Genomic DNA, 22,158 nt, shown 5'->3' with positions numbered 1-22,158 from the left:
ACCCAAATGAATGCAGAGTTCCAAAGAACAGCAAGGCAAGATTAAAGAAAAAAAAAAAAAAGCCTTCTTAAGTGACCAACACAAAGAAACAGAGGAAAACAATAGAATGGGAAAAAACTAGAGATCTCTTTAAGAAAATTGGAGATACCAAGGAAATATTTCTGGAGAAGGCAGTGGGACCCCACTCCAGTACTCTTGCCTGGAAAATCCCATGGACGGAGGAGCCTGGTAGGCTGCAGTCCGTGGGGTCACTACGAGTCAGACATGACTGAGCGACTTCACTTTCACTTTTCACTTTCATGGATTGGAGAAGGAAATGGCAACCCACTGCAGTGTTCTTGCCTGGAGAATCCCAGGGATGGGGGAGCCTGGTGGGCTGCCGTCTATGGGGTCGCACAGAGTCTGACACGACTGAAGCGACTTAGCAGCAGCAAGGGAATATTTCACACAAAGATAGGCACAATAAAGGACAAAACAGCAAGGACTTAACAGAAGCAGAAGAGATTAAGAAAAGGTGGTAAGAGTACACAGAAGAACTGTACAAAAAAGCTCTTAGTGACCCAGTTAACCATGATGATGTGGTCACTCACCTAGAGCCAGACATCCTGGAGAGTGAAGTCAAGTGGGCACTAGGAAGCATTACTATCAACAACGGTAGTGGAGGTGATAGAATTGTAGCTGAGCTATTTCAGGTCTTAAAAGTTGACACTGTTAGAGTGCTACCCTCATTATTCCACCAAATTTGGAAAACTCAGCAGTGGCCACAGGCCTGGAAAAGGTCAGTTTTCATTCCAATCCCAAAGAAAGGCAATGCCAAAGAAGTTCAAGTTATTATACAATTGCACTCATTTCACACGCCAGCAAGATTATGTTCAAAATCTTTCAGGCCAGGCTTCAGCAGTACATGAACTAAGAACTTCCAGATGTACAAGTTAGATTGAGAAAAGGCAGAGGAACCAGAGATCAAATTGGCAACATATGTTGGATCATTGAAAAAGCAAGGGAATTAAAAAAAAAAAATCTACTTCCGCTTCATTGACTAGGCTAAAGCCTTTGACTGTGTGGATCACTACAAACTGGAATATTCTTAATGAGATGCAAATACCAGACCACCTTATCTGCCTCCTGAGAAATGTGTATGCAGGACAAGAAGCACCAGTTAGAACTGGACATAGAACAATGGAGTGGTTCAAAATTAGAAAAGGAGTATGTCAAGCCTATATATTGTCACCCTACTTATTTAACTTCTATGCAGAGTACATTATGTAAAATGCCAGGTTGGATGAGTCACAAGCTGGAATCAAGATTGCCAGGAGAAATATCAACAACCTCAGGTATACAGATGATATAACTTTAATGGCAGAAATTGAAGAGGAACTAAAAAGCCTCTAGATGAAGGTGAAAGAGGAGAGTGAAAAAGCTGGCTTAAAACTCAACATTCAAAAAACTGGCATTAACACCATGTGTCTTACTCTACTGTTTCACCAGATCGAGGCATCCGGTACTATCACTTCATGGCAAATAGATGGGGAAACAGTGGTAACAGTGTCAGATTTCATTTTCTTGGGCTCCGGAATCAATGTGGACAGTGACTACAGCCACAAAATTAAAAGACACTTGCTTCTTTGAAGAATAGCTATGACAAACCTAGACAGTGTATTAAAAAGCAGAGACATCACCTTGCTGACAAAGGTCCATATAGTCAAAGCTATAGTTTTTCCAGTAGTCATGTATGGATGTGAGAGTTGGACCATGAAGAAGGCTGAGCGCCAAAGAATTGATGCTTTTGAACCGTGGTGTTGGAGAATAGTTTGATCTTCTTGCAGTCCAAGGCACTCTCAAGAGTCTTCTCCAATACCACAGTTCAAAAGCATCAATTTTTGGTGCTCCAAAATCACTGTAGATGGTGATTGCAGCCATGAAATTAAAAGACGCTTACTCCTTGGAAGGAAAGTTATGACCAACCTAGATAGCATATTCAAAAGCAGAGACATTACTTTGCCAACAAAGGTCCGTCTAGTCAAGGCTATGGTTTTTCCAGTGGTCATGTATGGATGTGAGACTTGGACTGTGAAGAAAGCTGAGTACTGAAGAATTGATGCTTTGAACTGTGGTGTTGAAGAAGACTCTTGAGAGTCCCTTGGACTGCAAGGAGATCCAACCAGTCCATCCTAAAGGAAATCAGTCCTGAATATTCATTGCAAGGACTGACGCTGAAGCTGAAGCTTCAATGTTTTGGCCACCTGATTCAAACAGCTGATTCATTAGAAAAGACCCTGATGCTGGGAAAAATTGAGGGCAAGAGGAGAAGAGGGCAACAGAGGATGAGATGATTGGATGGCATCACTGACTCAATGGACTTGAGTTTGAGCAAACTCAAGGAGATATTGATGGACAGAAAAGTCTGGTGTACTGCACTTCCTGGGTTTGCAAAGAATCAGACACAATTTAGTGACTAAACAACAACAAGATGAAGTCATGAGGGTAGCACCTACAGATGGGATTAGTAATAAGATACTAATTCTTAAGAGAAGAAGAAACGCTGGGACCTCCCCAATGGCTCAGCAGTAAAGAATCTACCTTCCAAGGCAGCAGATGCAGGAGATGAGTATTCAATCCCTGGTTGAGAAGTTCCCCTAGGGGAGGCAATAGTTACCCATTCTAGTATTCTTGCATGCACAAGAAGATACATCAGAGTGCTTTCTCCCTCTCTCTACACTATGAGGGACATAGGGAGAAGGTGATTGTCTGCAAGCCAGGAAGAGGGTACTCTCCAAGAATTTGACCATGCCAGTAGCCAGATCTCAGACTTCTAGCCTCCAGAATTTCAGGACATAAATTTTCATTGCTTAAGCCCCCGTGTCTGTGGTAATATGTTCTGGCAGCTCCAGTAGAGTGAGACACTTGGTGTTAGGCCAGGAAGATCCTTTCTCCTGTTCCAGAATGTGGACATTTTCACATACACCTGCCCTCCAACCCCATGGCTGACAATCACCCACGGTCAGTACTAGGGGAAGGGGAGTGAGGTACTCACCTCAGGGCAAAACTTAAGGTGATGGCAAAAACTCCAACATCAAGATAAATATTTTCATTTATTATTTTAAAAATTAAACTTAATGTAAAACAAAAATGCCAGGATGAACAAAATATTAAACTTTTCAGTCAAGACAAAATCAGTAGCAGTGTTCTACTGAGCCACACTATAGCCCAAGGCAAAAAGAAAAATTAGTGATACTGATACTATTTTTATTGAACAATTTTGATTTTTTGCTTATCGTGGATTTTTTTACATAAATTTTGATTTTTAAAATATGGTATTGAAATATGATATCTCTTGATCACTGAGATTTTTGAGCCTGCTGAAATTCTGTGCCCAAGGCAAGTGCCTCCCTCACCTCCCCAGCCTGGGTCCTGCCTGCCTCCACATTACATCATTCATGGGGTGTACTGGCCCCTGACCCTGTCTCTGCTTCCTCCTTGACAAGCCCAATTTACAGTCTACTGCCTCGTTTTTCTAAGCCCTGTTCAGTTAATCCGTACTGAATGTTAATTGCTGACAAAGGGTTTATTCTCCTATTAGAAATCAAAGATTGAACAAAAGTATCCTAAAAATGAAATATCTACAGCCAAAAGGAAGAGCCTCTCAGGGTGGATTCTTAATCTTTTACTTGAGAAATACTTATTAAATATCCAATGGCTGCATTTCTTGAGCTGGCACTGAGAATATATAGATGAAGAGATGCCGCCCCCACTCTGAAGAGCTCACAGCCTTGTGAGGAAGCCAGATAATTATCGGCGGACACGGAAGGAGCTCTTAGGTGTTGCCTTTGGAAATCAGGAAAGTCTTCACAGATGAAGAGTGCTTGAACTCTCAAAAAAATGTTAACTGTGCTGTTCTGATTCTGAGTCACACATGCTCATTGCAGAAAAATAAGAAAAGAGGAAAAAGTATCAAAAAATTAAAATATTTGTTCTCACATCCCAGGAATGACTATTGTTAACATTTAGGTTGACTTATTTCCAGTTTATATCTACATATATAGTTCTATTTATATCTGCAATGGGTCAGATTATTTTGAACACAAATAAGATGTGTTCATGGCAGCCCACTCCAGTCCTCTTGCCTGGAAAATCCCATGGATGGAGGAGCCTGGTGGGCTGCAGTCCATGGGGTCGCGAAGAGTTGGACACAACTGAACAATTTCGCTTTCACTTTTCACTTCCATGCATTGGAGAAGGAAATGGCAACCCACTCCAGTGTTCTTGCCTGGAGAATCCCAGGGACGGGGGAGCCTGGTGGGCTGCCGTCTATGGGGTCGCACAGAGTCGGACACGACTGAAGCGACTTAGCAGCAGCAGCAGCAAGATGTGTTCAAAACACAGAACTTTTAAAAACTTACTATAATTGTCTTCCTCTTGTTCTGGAGTCCCATTCCAAGTGATGGAGTTCAAAAGAAAAAAAAAAGCATTTCCACTTAAGTGGCTAAAACTTACAATAGTTTCTCTTTTCTAAATGTTCAGTCCATTCAAAGTTTAAACTTCCCATCTGTACTTTTCTCAAATTGCAAGCATACTCCTCCACCTCCTCCTTCCATGGTACCAGGGCATAGGAGGCAGAGTGCCTGTCTTCTGGGTCTGCCCTGGCCTCCTGGGAATGGACACGTGTCCTTCTTGATGATTGGGAATCCTGCTCTGGCGTCCAATGAGTCTTTCCAGTCAGGTGTTCTGATGGTACTACTACTGGGAGTCAAGAATCTGATTGTTGCTCAGGTATTCATGTCCCCACCCCTCATCCTGACCTCAAGCTTATTCTGGCTCACTGGGTCCTGTCAGCACTCCTGCATCCCCAGACCTGGGTATGAAGCAACTTCTCTGATACCACCTAATTTTATGGTGAGAGATGAGTCTGGGGATGTGGACATAGGCCAGATCACACCAGGTCTTCCACGGAAGGGAAGGAATTTGGATTTTACCTGAAATGCAACAGGGAGTCAGTAGAAGGTTTAAGCAGATGACTGAGGTTCTACAGTTCTCGTTATTCACAGATCATGTTTATTGCTCTGTATGAATGGATTGGAAGGGGCAGAAGTGGAGGCAGGGTAACAGTAATCAAGGCCAGACATGGCAGGCTAAACTTAGAGCTAAAGATTAGAGTCTGAACACCCACAAGCTAATGGGTTGGATATGGGAGGAAAGAAAGGTGGTATTTAGGAGAATAAAGGACAGGGTATATGGTTGTATTACTGAGATGGAAGAACCTGGGCTGGGGGCCTATTGGGATCGAAAGTTCTGTTTTGGATATAAGTTCCAGACATTCTTGAGATCTCTAAGGGGAGATGCTAAGTGGGTAGTGGGACATATGGGTTCAGAAGAGGTGTTCAGTGTATTAGCACACAGTGGGCATTTAAACCCTTGGGAGTGAATTCAATCACACGGTGACAAACTTTAAGGAAAGAAGAAGTTGCATTTAGCAGAGGCCCTGAGTAGGCTTAACATTTAGAGCTGCATCAGGAGAGGAAGAGATGGCAAAGGAGACTGCTGAGGAAGGAGCGGAAGGAAGGAGCAAAGTGGGCAGGTGCTGCTGCTGCTAAGTCACTTCGGTCATGTCCGACTCTGTGCGACCCCATAGACAACAGCCCACCAGGCTCCCCCATCCCTGGGATTCTCCAGGCAAGAAACACTGGAGTGGGTTGCAATTTCCTTCTCCAGTGCATGAAAGTGAAAAGTGAAAGTGAAGTCGCTCAGTCGTGTCGGACTTCTAGCGACCCCATGAACTGCAGCCTACCAGGCTCCTCTGTCCATGGGATTTTCCAGGCAAGAGTACTGGAGTGGGGTGCCATCGCCTTCTCCGAAAGTGGGCAGCAGTGGTCCCAAAATGAAGCAGGGAGGTTCCAAGAAGGATGAAGCAGTGGATGGTGGGATACTACTGGGAGAGTGATGAAGGTAAGGTCCTTCTGGAAAGCATTACCAACTTCCCCTGGCAGAGTCAGGGCTCATCTCTACACCACCCCAATCTTGATTGTCTTTATACACTCATATTCAATTACTGTCTTTGTTCACATGCCTGCCACCCTCTCTAGTCCAAGAGTGATCCTAGTTCATTTCCTCCAGAGACAGCCTAGGGTTTGGCCTTGTGTAAGTTCCCAGGAAATGTTAAGAGAATTAAGAAGATTGATCACCAGTAGAAGTCAGGAGACCATGTTTGAAGAGATACTCATGAAGATTATGATGGGCCATGACTCGTTTTGGCAAGAAACGAGCAGGCAGATATCTTTATAATAGACACAGGGATGCTGCTGGCAAACACAGCCCTAGGACTGGCTGCTTGGGGCTCCACTGGTGAAGCTCTTCCGTACAGCTGAGAAAAAGGATGGAGATGATGGGGGCAAAAGATGACAAAGCAGCATCCATAGGAAGCCACCCTTCCCTCCTGAACATTGGAAAAGGCCATCGTTCACCTGTGATTTTGGCTTCACAATGCACATCAATTATAACTTTGTTTTTAAACTAAGATGACTTCCTTGTGGACTTTCTTAAACACAAGGTTAAAACGTCTCTCAGTTGTTGTTTGATATTGTCCCAAATGTTCTTCCCACAGTCAATAGCCAGAAACTTAAAACCAAACTTCACTCTTGTTTAGTCGCTCAGTTGTAGCCAACTCTTTTGTGACCCCATGGACTATACCCCGCCAGGCTCCTCCATCCGTGGGATTTTCCTGGCAAGAATATTGGAGTGGGTTGCCACTTCCTTTTCCAGGGGATCTTCCTGACCCAGGGATGGAACCCATGTCTCCTGCAATGGCAAGTGAATTCTTTACCACTGAGCCACCAAGAAAGCCCTTCACTCTCCCACTGAACATTCCCCCCTCCCTGAGGCACTTAGTAGAAGGAAGAGGAAGAGACTGAAATTCACTAAGAGTTCAAACAAGTAGGGGTAGATTCCTCCACTACCATATCTCTTTTTGTATTTACCACCACCATCAGGGTTGGATTTTCATATCCATCTTAAAGAAGAGGAAATGGAGGCTCAGAGAATTACATATGTGGCCCAGCATCACACACTGGTGAGGGGTGGAGCTGGGAGTCAGTTATAGCTGTGACTGTCTATCCAGGGCTCTTGGTGACCCTGCAGTGGTCCTCAGCTTCAGGGACAACCACCTAATTGAGGAAACAGGAGGTGGCTCCCTTGGTGGGTCAGTTCTGCAGTGATCTGGGAGTCATCAGGAGCACAGTCAGCCTAGAGCCCACTTTTCCAGCCCTCCCCATGATCTGGTAAGTCCTTCTATATTAAATGTCATTCTGTCTGAAATACACAGGGGATTTCAGTTTGCTGAACCAACAGCACAGTTTCCTATCCAGCCTCCTAACCTACCTCCAGCAAGGAGAAAAGAAACAAGCACTTCATACTGAAACAATTCCCCTTTCACGTATCTGCTCACCTAACTTCTTTTGGGCTCATGACCCAGGAACTGCTTCATTCGGAGTCATTCCCCTCAAAAAAACCATGAAGGGTATGGGGCTGGGTAATATATGCTGATGTAAGGGTCAAACAGGAACTTGGAGATGAAGGTGAATAAGACAGCAAGCAATTCTGAGTGGGACATTCTGTACAGGCCTCCAAATTAAATGGAAACCGTGGGGATTAATGGAAGGTTCAGAGCAGGAATTGTGAAATGGCTTCTGGCAGCAGCCTCAGTGTGCTCTGCTCTGTCACAATGCCATAGTGTCCGGGATTTATGAATTTTTCTTGTACTGGGTTTATTTATTTTTTAAGCTATAGAATTCCAAAAGGCAAGACAAAGCAGAGTTCAAGGTTCTTTGAAAAAGTAGTAGGAGCGAGAAAGGGAAGGGCTCATGATGAATGGCACCTTGTAGGTGCTACGACTACAAAAGATGGGTTAATAAAGAACTTCCCATCATCTGGCTACAAGCTTCCCTCCCCATATTGTCTTCCATTATTGTCCTTTGTATATTTCCCCTGCCAGTGACACCATCTCCTTGCTGTCTGACTCCTAATGTGAACCTGCCCCCCATCCCTGTCCTCTCCCACCTGGAATGGCTCCCTCCCTGCTTGCTCCCTATCTGCATGGTTCATATCTGGCAAAGCTTGGGTCAAATCCTACAATCTTTATTAAGTCACTGATTTTTTTGGGCTTCCCCCTAACAAGGGTCTCACCTTCTCTGAGTTGTCCAACCTCAGCATGGACATCCTTTAGATAGTTTCATGCTGCTGAGTCATGAATCTAGGCTGAGTGATGCTTATCTTGCTGCTAAGATACCTGAGAGGGAAATAGCTCACGTGGAGCATTTTTTTTACCTGCTCAGAGCTTTACAGGGCTTAACTCCTTTAATCACCCTATCAACTCTCTGAAGGACACAAGAGTACTTGGAGCTTAAGCAACTTTTCCAAGAGCACCTGGCCGAGCTGGGAATCAGATTGTGTTTTTACCTACGTCTGTCTGACTCAGATCTTGGGATGCCCACTATTCCATACAGCCTCTATTGACGTTAAGATGCTTTTCACAACTAGACAGGAAACCCTTGTGGCCAGGAATCAAGCCCTTTCATACTGGTGTCCTACCTCTACTTGGAAGCATCCTGCACAATAGTTGCTCAATAAATCTCATTTGGCTGATTCAATTGCCTTATAGGTACACAGTATTTTAATCTTTTTAAAGTATGTTTACATTTGGTAATGTCTTCCCCGTGATAGGGATGCTGATTAAAAACTCATTAAACATTAAAATACAAACCCAGAAACAAAAACTAAAGGTAAATGATTTGCCCAAAGCCACATAATAACAAATCCTGGCCTCTGATACCTAAATTAGTTCTTCTGTTGAAGTACCACACAAATAATGTAATGAAATATTTCCGAGACAATTGGGAAATTTAACTATTGATTGTCTGTTTGATGATATTAAGGAATTGCATTTGTTTCCTCTTTCTGCTGCAGAAAATTTTCACAAACTTAGTGGCTTACCACAAACTTATGATCTTACATGTCTTGTAAATCAGAAATCTGAAGTGGCTTTCCTTGGACAAAATCAAGGGGTCAGTGGGGCTGTGTTCCTTTTGGAGATTCTAGGAAAGAATCTCTTCCTTGATTTCTGTAGCTTCAAGAGGCCACCTGGATGCCTTGGCTCATGTCCCCTTCCTCCACCTCCAAGCCAGCAGTGTAGCATCTTCAAAGCTCACTCTGCTTTCCACTCCTATCACCTACTCAGACACTTCTGCCTCCCTCTTATATTTATCCCGTTGACTCCACTCAACTAACCTGGATAATTAAGGACACTCTCCCCGTTGCTAGAGCATTAACTTCATCACACCTGCAAAGTTCCTTTCACCATGCAAGGTAACATAGTCACAGATTCTGCAAATTAAGCCATGGATATCTTTAGGGGAAGCATTATTCATCTCACTACAGAAATTACTGATAATTTTGAGAAATATAATAGTGATATAGTAATTATGCTTTTTATATGTTCTCATTTGTTACAGGTGCTTACTAAAATATTAATGGGCAAAACAGCATGGTGTCTGATATATATACTTTTTAATTCAAGAAAAATAAGTGGATGCATATGGAGGGAAAATGAATAAGATTGGCCAAGTGTTTGATGATTATTTGATAATCATTGAAGCTGGGTGTTAGGTACATGGGGGTATGTTTTACTATTTTTTTCTACTTTTGTGTATGTTTGAAATTTTCCACAATATCCTTTTAAACTATAGATATTGAAGTGTTCTGTGTAACATTCTCTAACACCATTCTCCTCCCTTCCTCTCCAGAGGTGAGCCATTGTGAATTCGGTGTTTTCATTATCTTTCATAGTTTTACTACATATACATGTCTTAAACAATATATAGAACTGGTTTGCACATTTTTCCCCAAATTTGTGTATTGCACATTTCAACAGAGTTTTTTGAGATTTATTCGTGTTGATACATGGATAATTCATTCTTTTTCAGTATTTTAAAGCATTCAACAGTATGGCTATGTCTAAATTTATCTCTTATGTTGATGTGTATTAAAGTTGTTTTCAATTTTTAGCCACAAACAATGCTGCAATAGGCCTTCTTATGAATATCTCCCTGTGCACACGTGTGAAATTCCCTCCAGGATGCTAAGTAGTGAAATTGCCAGTTTTCTGGGTCTATGCATCTTTATCTTCACTTGATCTTGCTAAATATTTAATCATGGGGTGGTGCCAATTTGTACTCTTCAGCAATAGATGAGATTCCCCATTTCTATTCGTATCTTTACCCACACTTAGCATTTTAAGATTTTGAAAACTTTGCCAACCAAAGAGATGTGAAATAGAATCCACTGTTTCAGTCTGCAAGCCCCTGATGACTAGTGAAGCCGAGCATCTTTTTCACCTGTTTAGTACTTGTCATTTTGCTCTTTCGTTAGTTTTTCCTTAAACTGTGTCCAGTTTAAAGTTTATCTCATCTATTGAGTTTTTAGTTTTAATATTATTTTTATTTCCAAGAATACCTTTTCTCTTTATTTCTGCTTTCTCTTTGGGCATCCAAAACATTCTTTCTTTGGATGGATGTTTAGCCCTTCTTGGTTGATTTTCTACATCTCATATTTTTCCCCTTCTCTTTTTCTACATTTTGTATTTCTTGCTCCATGTTTAGAAAAACTCCTCCATGTTTTTTCAGTCAGTTCAGTTCAGTCTCTCAGTCATGTCCAGCTCTTTGCAACCCCATGGACTGCAGTATATCAGGCTTTTCTGTCCAACTCCTGGAGTTTACTCAAACTCATGTCCATTGAGTCAGTGATGCCATCTAATCATCTTGTCCTCTGTGGTCCCCTTCTCCTCCCGCCTTCAATCATTCCCAGAACCAGGATCTTTTCTAATGAGTCAGTTCTTCGCATCAGGTGGCCAAAGTATTGGAGTTTCAGCTTCAGCATCAGTCCTTCCAGTGAATATTTGGGACTGATTGCCTTTAGGATGGACTGGTGGGATCTCCTTGCAGCCCAAGGGACTCTCAAGAGTCTACTCCAACACCACAGTTCAAAAGCATCAATTCTTCGGTGCTCAGCTTTCTTTATATTCCAACTCTCACATCCATACATGACTACTGGAAAAACCAAAGCTTTGACTAGATGGGTTCATGTTTTTTAGTCACTTTTAAATGAATTTACTGGCAAGCAAATACATATTTTTTTCCTTTCCATGAATTCTTTCTTGTTCTTTGACTGTTTCTTTTCATAGTGGCCTATTATTGCTTTATAGGGAAAATATATTCTTAAATCTCTCCAAGGACATTAGTAAGAATTTTTTAAAAGCTCGCTTCACTTCCTGAATTCTTTTACCCCCTAGGTGATTGGATGTGTATGTCCATCTTCTTGCTATTGGGCTGCCTCAGCTGTCTGGCAGTCCTTGGTCATCCTACCATATTTATGAATGAAAAACCATGTTCAGCATTAGACCCAAGGGAGCATTCAACACAGACTTGTTGGGACTGCCTTCCTCTCTAGGTCTCTACTCAGAGGGAATTCTGCCTCCTGTCTCAGAGCCACTCTGGAGCTCTGCACAAAGACAGCCACCCCCCCTTTATTACATCCTTTCTGACTTGAGTCTCCCTTCTCCCTGGTTTATCAGTTAACATGATTCCACCTCCATTACTGTCCTCTAGAAAATCATCAAAATCTCTGCTATGGATAAATCAACCCTCTTCCCATTCATGACACTTGAAAAGTGTGCTGTATTCTATGATTTCTAAGCATGATGGGATTTAGGAAGAGAAGTGGGTGAGGGGCTGCACTCGGTCCATCATCTTGAAGCAGATGAGAAAAATCAATCTGAGAAAATCACTTGGCTACTGTGTGGAAAGTGCTTGGATGAGGGCAGAAAGAAGCTGGAACTAAGAGTTCAGTTAGGTCTACTTGTTTTAAGAGCAAGACAAGGGGACCAGGTCAGAACTGAGTGAGAGGGAAAAAGAAAGGAAGAAGTAGAAAGATGAGGATGTATTTTGAAGATAGGGCTGACTGAAGTCTTTTTTCCCTTCTTATGAACATTTCTGGACTTGTGTGAGATCTTGGGCTAAGGGGGTCTCTGATGATGAATCTGGGGAAGCAGCATGGGAATAGAGCACTGGGCTGGGACAAAGATAGGCCTGAATTTGAATTATATGAGTGATGTTTATAGCTTCGGAGAAGGCAATGGCACCCCACTCCAGTACTCTCGCCTGGAAAATCCCATGGACTGAGGAGCCTGGTAGGCTTCAGTCCATGGGGTTGCTAGGAGTTGGACACGACTGAGCGACTTCACTTTCACTTTTCACTTTCATGCACTGGAGAAGGAAATGGCACCCCACTCCAGTGTTCTTGCCTGGAGAATCCCAGGGACGGGGGAGCCTGGTAGGCTGCTGTCTATGGGGTCACACAGAGTCGGACACGACTGAAGTGACTTAGCTTAGCTTAGCTTAGCTTATAGCTTACCTCACAGCCTCAGTGTTCTCATCTATGCAGTGGGCCTTCTAATACCTACTTCTGTTAGTGAGGCAACAGAATTCCCTTGGACCACTCTGGAAAATACAAGCAAATTAGCCTAGAAGTAGAAAATCTATCAGAATCAGGTCTGTGAATCTCTCCACTCCTTTCTAATGGCCCAAATGACTTCTCTTGCAAAGCATTTCCACTGCTGTGTGTCTCTTGCAGCTCTGTTTTATGAATGCCAATTTGAGGAAGGAGACAGTCTGACTGAATTAGCTCATGATCATCAACCCAGTTGGAGAAAGTCCTTCACAGCAAGGTCACTGGGTGGTGACCTTGACTGAGAGGCCTGTCTCAGGTCACATGACCACCTTCTTCAGTCAGGGGCCACCTCTGCAAAGAGCAGCATAGCCCTGCTTGCCTGGCCAGGGAGGGCTCCATGTGTGAAGATAAAAAGGGACCTGGGGAGGTATAAGAACCATGACTAATACGTCAACACTTTATCTATTACAGTTGATGTGACTAGCAAATAAAGCAAGACATGTAAAATACATAGGGGGTAACATTTTTAGATGAATTCCACCTCATTAAAAGAAAAACAAAAACACCCACTTGCATTATGCAAAAACTTGTTCAAAAACTGGTAGACTCCCTAGCTTCTCCTATTATGGAGCATCCTAATTAACAAAAATAAGCCTAATTCTGGAATTCAAGTTGGCCTTGAAACACATCTGGAGATAAAGACTGGAGAAACAAAGGAGCCTAGGAATTCGGGGGAATCACTGTGTTTCCTTGGTTTTGTTTCTTTGTGAGAATTTCTATTGTAGACATAGCGAATTGAATTAATTAGGCTTCATATAAGCTTTCCTCTCTTTATTTTTTTGAAACCCCAAGCCAAAATATGATTTATATTTTCAGGCCCATGACTGTTCAGTATCTATTTCTAAATCTGCCAGGTTAAAAATGTATATGAAAACAGAAACTGTAATACTGTCATTTAATTAATAAAGGCACAATTCTCAGCTTTTCCACCATATGCATTCTTTTGTTCGTGTAAGTGCTATTTTCTGTGCTCCTTTTAACTTTTAATAAGCTTCCTTTCTGTAGAGTGTGGATAATGTTGTGAAAAAGTAGCTAAAACATATTTTCAAATGGAAAACAACCCTTAACTGAAAAATGGTCCAAAGGAAGAGGAAACAAAGCAAGCTTCCATGATACATGCACGAAAATTTGACAATCTTTCTGCCTTACTGCATACCTGACAGGAAGAGGGGGAAGAGAAGCAGGTCTCCCTGTTTTTGACTTCACATCTGGTTACTCAGTTCTTTCAACACTGTCTTATTAATGCTTGTACTTTGGTGGGATGTTAGATGTACACAGGAGAGAAAGCACAGACTGGGGGTTTGGAGGCCAGGAACTAGGCATTGCCACTGCTCTTACCCAGCTGGGGAGGCTGGGGAGGGTATTTCCCCCTCACCCTTCAACTCATCATCTGAGGAATAAAGAGAATTTTGGACTAGGCTAGGGCTACCTAAAGGGGCAGAGGCCTAACACTGCTCATCTGGGACCTGGGAATATTTGAGGATGTTGAAACGCACAGTAAATACACTACTTTTCTTCTCGCGTTGTATCATAGAGAAAGCTTCAGTTGGGTGCTGGTATGTCTTTAACACCCTCTAATTCTTTACTGATTTTCCTTTTAAAAAGAGTGGACCTCAGTCTCAGAGCCTTTGGCAGGCAGCAGCATCTGGCTAGACCTGAAATACTGTCCATCTCCCACCACCACTCCCACCAGTGGTATTTGATTTTAAGGTCTCCTTCTAATTATGGCGAGTGATCACTGGTCGTTGTGATACAATGTTTTCTTTGTAATTAGAAAGAAAACAGTTTTCTTTGAATTATAAGTTTTAAAAGTATTAAGTACTCTATTGAGCCTAAGCTTTCTCATGTTTCATGTCTCCTAACTGCTGTTTTTACTGATAATACATATACATTTACAGACCAAGAATATCCTTTGTCCATCCTCCTTATACGACAGTTCACCTGGTTCTGTGGCTCCCAGCATCTTTGCATAATAAACAAAGGAACAACTTACAGATCATGACATAGGAGTGTAAAAAAAAGCAGGAACATATTTCTTTAAGAGTTTTAGGAAAGCTGTAAACTCCAAGTTAAACATGACAGATTGAACACATACATTTCTTTCAGCTCTCTCTCAAAACTCAACTAAAAAGAGATTCAAGGAATAAAACAGGTTTATACCTATGAGGACAAGGAAAATGGGATAGGAGTCAAAAGAGGACCAGAAATGCTAAAAAGTATTTTGGAAGGTGGAAAACTTGTAGATGAGGGATCATTGGAACATAAGTGCTTGTACAGGGAGGTACAAATGAAAAGTTAGCTGACTGATTCTTTGTTGTTGATTAGTCGCTAAGTCGTGTCCATCTCTTTTGCGACCCCATAGACTGTAGCCCATCAGGCTCCTCTGTCCATGGGATTTCCCAAGCAAGAATGCTGAAGTGGGTTGCCATTTCCTTCTCCAGGGGATCTTCCCAACCCAGGGATCAAACCCACATCTCCTGCACTGGCAGGCAGATTCTTTACCACTGAATCACCTGGGAAACCATGTTCATTCTTTAGGGACTTGGAAAAGTTCAGTAATTCAGTTCAGTTCAGTACAGTCACTCAGTCATGTCCAACTCATTGCGACCCCTTGGACTGCAGCACACCAGGCCTGCCTGTCCATCACCAACTCCCAGAGTTTACTCAAACTCATGTCCATTGAGTTGGTGATGCCATCCAACCATCTCATCCTCTGTCACCCCCTTCTCCTTCCACCTTCAATCTTTCCAAGCATCCAGGTCTTTTCAAATGAGTCACTTCTTCATATCAGGTGGCCAAAGTATTGGAGTTTCAGCTTCAGCATCAGTCCTTCAAGTGAATATTCAGGACTGATTTCCTTTAGGATGGACTGGTTAGACCTCCTTGCCATCCAAGCAACTCTCAAGAATATTCTCAAACACCACAGTTCAAAAGAATCAATTCTTCTGCGCTCAGCTTTCTTTATAGTCTCACACCCATACATGACTACTGGAAAAATCATAGCCTTGACTAGATGGACCTTTGTTGGCAAAGTAATGTCTCTGATTTTTAATATGCTGTCTAGGTTGGTCATAATTTCCTTCCAAGGAGTAAGCGTCTTTTAATTTCATGGCTGCAATCACCATCTGCAGTGATTTTGGAGCCCAGAAAAATAAAGTCAGCCACTGTTTCCACTGTTTCCCCATCTATTTCCCATGAAGTGATGGGAGCAGATGCTAGTTTTCTGAATGTTGAGCTTTAAGCCAACTTTTTCACTCTCCTCTTTCACTTTCATCAAGTGGTTCTTTAGTTCTTCTTTGCTTTCTGCCATAAGGGTGGTGTCATCTGCATATCTCAGAATTAGCTCAGGAATTAGAGATGCCAAGTTCCTCTGAAGATAGCAGAGAGGGTGCAAACAGGATGACTGCTGGAAATCCTGTCAAAAGCATGGTTTCTCAACCTTGGCTCTATGACATTTGGAGCAAGAGAAACTCTTGGGGGCTGTCTTGCATCATAAGATGTAGAGTAACATTCTTGGCCTCTACTTTCTAGATGCCAGCAGCAATCCCTTCTCCAGCTGTGACAACCAAACCAGTCTCCAGACATTGGCAAATATCCCTTCAGGTGCAAAATCCACCCCCTCAGTTGAGAACCCCAGTTGAGAACCACTAATTTAAAGGAACCCTCACCCTTCTCTGAACCCATACAGACAAATCTCTATCACCTTTCCACCCCAAAGGAATCAGAGGTCTATTCTGTGATTCAATGGCACCAGAGAAGGTCCAAACCTGGGAACAAATGGCACAGAAAAGGGAGGTTGAGGCACCAGACTGGAAGCTAGGGGTTAGGTAGAGTACATGTTCCCTTCTATTAAAGTTTGGGGTCTCCCTGTTATGAGATGATTCAGTAATGAGACCAGGAGAGCTACAGGGAGTTGTTAATTCCATGAAAAAGAAGAATATGAATGAAAATCTAGATGTAATCATAGTCTATTACTTGGTTAAACTCTGATAATATACATACATACATATATATACACACATACACATGCACATATATATACACACATTATATATGTATACATACATGATATATAAGGTACACATATACACATTATTTGTCTAATTCAGTGTTCATAATGATATAGAGATCGGACATTACATCTTTCAAAATTGCGATGTAATTAAAATACAGGGATGTGTGGGACAGCTGTATATGTGGATGGGAGTGGTGGTGGTTGTTAAACCCTCATCTTCCATGATAAGATGTCAATAGAAACATCATCTTTCAATAAAATTAAAAATCAACATATAGAGCATGGTGGTGGTGGTTTAGTTGCTAAGTTATGTCTTAACTCACATGATCCCATGGAATATAGCTCATTACACTCCTCTGTCCATGGCATTTCCCAGGCAAGAATACTGGAGTGGGTTGCTATTTCCTTCTCCAGGAGATCTTCCCGACCCAGGGATAGAACCCCAGTCTCCTGAATTATAGGTGGTCTGCTGCATTATAGGCAGATTCTTTACAGACTGAGCCACATGGCAGGCAGAGTATATTGAACCTATATATATTATTTTAAAATATAGAAGGAAACTCAAGGAAAAAGACTAAGAAAAAGTTGAAAGTAGCTGCATCTTAGGAGCAGAATTAAAATGTGGGGCAGAAAGTGCAGGGTACTGATATTTTTAGGATAAATCTTTTAGTACCATTTGCCTTCTTGAACTACATACACACTTACACTGATGCAAATCACTTGTTAAATGAAAGCTATGGAGTTAGCAGTTAGAAGACTTGATGACTGAATAGAGAAGATAGAATATAAAAGGCAAAGCATGATATATTTTTATATCTATGTCACATGAAGAATAGGTAGAACACAGTGGGTCTATCATAACAAAATGAAGACCAATGTAAAATCATAGAATGTATTCTTTTTAAATAAAGGAACATATTCTTTTTTTAATAAATCCCTGGAGAAGGAAATGGCAACCCATTCCAGTATTCTTGCCTGGGAAATCCCATGGACAGAGGAGCCTGGCAGGCTACAGTCCATGGGGTTGTAACTGACATTTGTTTGGTGGTAGTAGTGGTGTAGCCACTAAGTCATGTCCTACTCTTGCGACCCCATGGACTGTAGCCCACCAGGTTCCTCTGTCCATGGGATTTCCCAGGCAAGAATACTGGAGTGAGTTTCCATTTCCTTCTCCAGGGGATTTTCTCGACCTAGGAATTGAACCCCAGTCTCCCACATTGCAGGTGGTCTCCTGCATTATAGATGGACTCTTTATCAGTTGAGCCACACAGCAGGCAGAGCATAGGTATTTTCTAGGCACTGTGGTTCTTGTTTAGTCACTAGGTCAAGTCCAAATCTTTTGCAACCCCTAGACTGTAGCCTGCCAGGCTCCTCTGTCCGTGGGATTGCCCAGGCAAGAATGCTGGAGTGGATTGCCACTTCTTTCTCCAGGGGATCTTCTCAGCTGAGGGATCCAAATCATGTCTCCTGCATTGGTGGACAGATTCTTTACCACTGAGCCACCAGGGAAGCCCTTTCTATACATTACTTTATTTAATTCTCATTAAAATGAAGTGTGTATTATTAGTCTCATTTTACAGGGGAGAAAACTGAGAAATACAACTGGGAACAAGGGGATGCCAGAGTGCATGGTGTGGAGTGAAATATGCCCATGTTTATATCAGGCTTCTGACTCTCACAAGCTGTTGCAACCTGGGGCACATACCACATCTTCCTGTGCATCTGTGTTCTCTTATGTAAGGTGGAAGAGAGATGAGAATAAGGATTACAACTTCATCTCATAGGAATACTATAAGGAATTTGGGTGAATACATGTAAGGCATTTATAAAAGCACCTAACATATCCTCAGTGCTATTATCATAAAAGGAATAGAGTCGATCAAGATAGAATGAAAACAGTTAAGAGACATTTTTCTGAAACTCAATTTCCTCATTTTACTTGACTTCTCTGGGCATTTGGAATTACTGACACTTACCCAAGGTCACATAACTGTTAGTTAGTGAAGCTAGACTTTAGATTCAAGTCTGTCTGTCTTCAAAGCTCAGGCTTTTTCTCTAAAATCCAGTGTCTTTCATTAGCTAATGGGGCCAGTGGTGGAAAGGCCAGCTACACAAGCAGAAAATCTCAACACTAGAAAATGGAGAGAGAGAAATGAGGGAGGGTGGCTAGCGAAGGAGTTAAACAATATGATGGTGAGTCAGATAAAGAAGGAAGTGTGATCTAGGAGGATAAAAATAAGATGGCAGAACATGGAGGAGAGGGTAGAAGAATCTGTTACTGAGACAAGTGAATACCTGAGCAAGTTTGTACAAGTAGGACAGTATGATTGGCAGAAATGAATTTAAGTAGGGATGGTCTCAGGAGAAGCACTTGAAGAGTCTATGACACAGCTTACTTTAACCCTTGGAATGAAGACACGGAGATCTTGGCTGGATTTTCAAAGTTTTCCATCTTAGGAAGCTTGCATTTTCCCTCTGCCTCAGGCACTCTGCTTCCCTGCTATCTATCATTGCAATCAACACTCTACGTTGTGATTATCTGTCACCTTAACCAGACTGTAAGGTCTTTGAAGGCAGGGACTATATGTGGCTTATTCAATCTCATGTATCCAGTGCTGCTATGGACTGAAGGAAGGAATAAAGGGAAAGAGAAAGGACATGGGTCAATACTTAATAAATTACACTTTAATTCTGTCCATATGCTAGGAGACTCTGCCAGAAGTAATGGAAAAAGTAAATTAGACAATATTTTGCTATAGGACTTAGAATATGCAGGCCAGAAGTATTTTAGTGATCATCCACCCACCCATCATTCATTCAACTCAGTCTATTAAGTGTTTATAATGTGCACAGTTAGATACTAGTCACTAGGAACATGGACAGGATAAGTTATGACCTTTGCCCCAAAGGAAGATGCTTTTAGTTAGATGGGAGAAAGAGGAGACAGATCAATGCAGTAGCAGGTGATGAAGGATATGGTACCAAGAGGAAAGAGAAAGGAAAATGGAAAGTAACAATCTACTTTTGTAGCTGTTCATTAAACGTTTTGTATTTGTTCACTTTGTTCCTGGGAAATAAAAATTCTGCAATGCACTTGAGAATCTAAACCTTCCTAATAAAAGACAGCAAGGTGGAACCCCCAAACTTCCTTCCTTCTGGTGGGCTTGTGGAGTGGGGCGGTCTCAGTTATCAGTCATCCCTGAGGGACTTCTGCCAGCCCCCATCTCTTATCTAATGCAGTGGTTTTCAGACTGGGGTTTAAAAAGCACAAATGTGTAGCAAGAGAGAACTGCCACCTTGAGTTCTGCCTCCAAATGGGCATCAAAACAAACGATCCCTAAATAACCTATCAACTACGCCCACCGTCTTTTTTCTGTTTTGTTTTAGAAATTAAAAATAACAGTTTAAACATAAAGAATGCAGAAAGGAAGTATTTTGCCCATTGGAACATTTCTTTAAACAGAGAATCTCTTCTTTAGTGCACACAAGAGGACCATAGGAGCTAGAGAGCTGGAAAGACTTGCTCAAGGCCACAGTGGAGTTAGTGGAAGAGCTGAGGTCAGAACCTGGCAACTCCCAGGCCAGTGTCCCATCATCCACAAGAGTGGTTCCTAAAACATGATAAGCAAACCGTAAACAAGCCTTTCTGGTTTAGGATGTGTCCTAGGACAGTAGGCTTTCAAGAAAAAGCTAGTCTTGCCTTTGGATGTTGCAGCCAGTTATGGTGTAGGTAGAGATGCAGGGAAGACCAAGGTCTTCCAAGAGGAAAACCAGCATAAATAAACCCGATGACAGAAAAGTAGCTTCTAAGGTGGGCCGCAGGGGTAGGGCTGCTATCCATTAACAGTATTTAAGGGTTTCCTTCGTCATGTCTTCACTCTGATCATGAAAGAAAGGGTTCTTTTGAAATACTGGGCACCCAAAATACATAACAATAATAAGAATTGACCTTTACACACCACGTCTTTCATTCATTGTCTGAATCATTTTCTCTTCATCATATTCCTGTGAAGCTGAGGCAGGTGTCTTTTAGAAAAGAGACACCATGGCACCGAGAGGTTGACTTGCTCCAGGTCACTGAGCTGGTAAGAGGAGTTGAACTCAAGAACTGTGACAGTAATTCACAGTCTTTTCCATTATGTTCTAATGTGTTACAACATGGAACACTGTCAGACACACACCACTGCCCAGAGATGTGATTGATTCATGTCAGTCTAAAAAAGATTACAAGATCTCTCACTTAATGATAGTAACTATAGTTTATCTGAGGTGCTGAACAGTTGATAAAGAATTTTCCACATGCATTATTTTATTTAATATTCATTCTAACCTATGAAGGAGATGTCATTATTCCCATGAGGAGCTGAGGCCTAGGTCAACCAGCTGTGACCAAGATAAGCCAGGACCCAAATTGCATGGGCCTGCCTTCCCTCCCCTACCTCCCTGGGGCCTGAGTTCTTAGCACAAGATATTCCTCCTTAGCATTTTTCTTGCTCTGATTTCAAAGGTGGGAGGGACATGAATGTATCATCTCTTGCTAAAATTTTGGTGGGGGTTTTGAAGTACATGACAAGCTAACTATACACATTAAAAATTCATATATCTAGAAAAACTTAGATAAATGATAACTTCTTTACTCCAATAATGTATGATAACCATAATAAGCGGTCTTAAAAAATGACAGTGATTAATTTTTAAATCTGAAAATGTCAACAAAGAATCATTCCATTATATTCAGAATTATTTAGGGCTATCACGGAGAAGGCAATGGCACCCTACTCCAGCACTCTTGCCTGGAAAATCGCATGGATGGGGGAGCCCGGTGGGCCGCAGTCCATGGGGTCACAGAGAGTCGGAAAAGACTCAGCGACTTCACTTTCACTTTTCACTTTCATGCATTGGAGAAGGAAATGGCAACCCACTCCAGTGTTCTTGTCTGGAGAATCCCAGGGACGGGGGAGCCTGGTTGGCTGTCGTCTATGGGGTCGCACAGAGTCGGACACGACTGAAACGACTTAGCAGCAGCAGCAGCATCATGGGAATGAATACCTTGCTCAAACTTGTACAATATTTTGCGGTTTACAGAACTTTCACATTCATTATCTCCTCAGACTTTCACAAGAACAAGGCATGATCAATTTTTATTATGCCCATTTAACAGAAAGGGATATTGACATTGAGAGAGGTTAAAGCTAAATCACAGGCTTCCCATATGGCATATTGATAAAGAACCCACCTGCCAATGGAGGAGATGCAAGAGACACAGGTTCAGTCCCTGGTTGGGGGAGATCTCCTGAGGTGGGAAATGGCAACCCACTCCAGTATTCTTGCCTGGGAAATCTCATGGACAGAGGAGCCTGGTGGGCTACTGTCCATGAGGTCACAAAGAGTCAGACACAGCTGAGGACCTGAGGACACACACACACAAAGCTAACAAGAGACAGAACTGGAGCTTAATCCAAATCATCTGACTCCAGGGTTATAGCTCTTTCTACAACCCCAGTGGTAGCATCCCGACTGTGTACCCTTAAAAAGTAGACTCAGAAGAAGATTCCAGGTGTAGCCCCCTTTCTGGCACATCCCACTGCCTG

This window comes from Bos javanicus, chromosome 10 (genome assembly GCF_032452875.1).
Source record: "Bos javanicus breed banteng chromosome 10, ARS-OSU_banteng_1.0, whole genome shotgun sequence".
Lineage (NCBI taxonomy): Eukaryota > Metazoa > Chordata > Mammalia > Artiodactyla > Bovidae > Bos > Bos javanicus.
Note: the sequence above shows the minus strand (reverse complement) of the source record.